The sequence below is a fragment of the Otolemur garnettii genome, unplaced genomic scaffold, assembly GCF_000181295.1.
Source record: "Otolemur garnettii isolate 467f Iridium unplaced genomic scaffold, OtoGar3 scaffold00012, whole genome shotgun sequence".
In the NCBI taxonomy this organism is placed as follows: Eukaryota; Metazoa; Chordata; class Mammalia; order Primates; family Galagidae; genus Otolemur; species Otolemur garnettii.
In genome coordinates this window covers 19,315,028-19,316,449 of record NW_003852407.1, presented here as the reverse complement: position 1 = coordinate 19,316,449, position 1,422 = coordinate 19,315,028, and positions in this window count along the sequence as shown.

The following is a 1,422-nucleotide window of genomic DNA, read 5'->3' as shown; positions in this document are numbered from 1 at the left end:
GAGACAGATTCTACCAGCCACTCTATTTTGCTTCTCTTAGTCAAACCTGGGTTTGTTCTTAGTATTCACTAATGAGAATCATAAAGTATTTTGTAGAAGTCCTAAATCACAGGCAAAGGATGAAGAATGGATTAGCTAATGTTCTGTACTAATATACATTGTTTATGCTTTCTTCAAAAGAACTAAAAGAACATAAAAGAAAATCTCAGAAGTAGTTTGCTGCTAATATATACATATATTGTATAAAAAGGTATATTTTGGTTTTGTTAAAACCCTTGTTGACTTTTCTACAGTGAACTTTTTTTAACTTGATTTAATAAAAATGTTAATTTTGGAAGTGGAGTTTTGTAAATGCCTTTTTCAAACAGTAATGACTTTATTTATGTATAGTCCTAACAATTTCAAAAAAAGCCATACATCTTAACCTATGCTTTTGTTCTGTTGTTTTAAAGAGTGATGTTTACTGTGTGCTTGAACGTTTTCCCTGTAGTTATGTATTTTGAGAATAGCTGTATATGACCAGGCGTGATGGCTCATGCCTGTAATCCTGATACTCTGGGAGGTTGAGGCAGGTGGATTGCTTGAGCTCAGGAGTTCAAGACTAGCCTGAGCATGAGTGAGATCCTGTCTATACTAAAAATAGAATAAATTAGCTGAGTGTTGTGGTGAGAACCTGTAGTTCTAGTTACTTAGAAGGCTTGAGGCAGGAGAGTCACTTGAACCGAGGAGTTTGAGGTTGCTATAAGCTAGGCTGATGCCATGGCACTCTAGCCTGAGCAACAGAATGTCTCCAAAAAAGAAAAAAAAAAAAGCTGTATAATAAACTCTTTTGAAAGAAAGTTTTGACCATATTTTTTTCTAATTTAAAGCAATAACTTTAATAGTCTTTCAAAGTTTAATGTCCAATATGTCAAGTTAAAATCATTCTGAGATTTGAGAACTTCATTAAAGGAAAATTATAGTAGAGATTGTGTTTTGACGTTTTCTGGATAAGTTTTGTGTGTCTCACATAAGCTTTTGTAGAAGGAAGATGTTGACTGCTTTGGCAACTCATTGTAGAACTGATAGTATAACATCTCTCCTTTTTTCACTCAATTGGGGATAAGGATAGGCTTATTTAATGAAAAATTCATGGAAAATTTTTATTTTTAATAATACTTGGAGGTAAGTCAGGGTAAAGGTGGGAAACTATTGATCTGATACCTATATTTCACAATACCTCTTAGGAAAGCTGTTTATTTCAGCACATTACAGTTTCTGTTAAGCACAATCCTATTTGAAATGTATTGCTTTGTTTTCCAGTTAAAAGTGGTTTTCTCTTGTGTGACTAATTAAAATTTTGTTTGGAGGTAAACTAACTCTCATCACTCACCCTGAAAGACACGTAGGAGATAACCTGTTACTTTTGTACTTAAAAAGTGG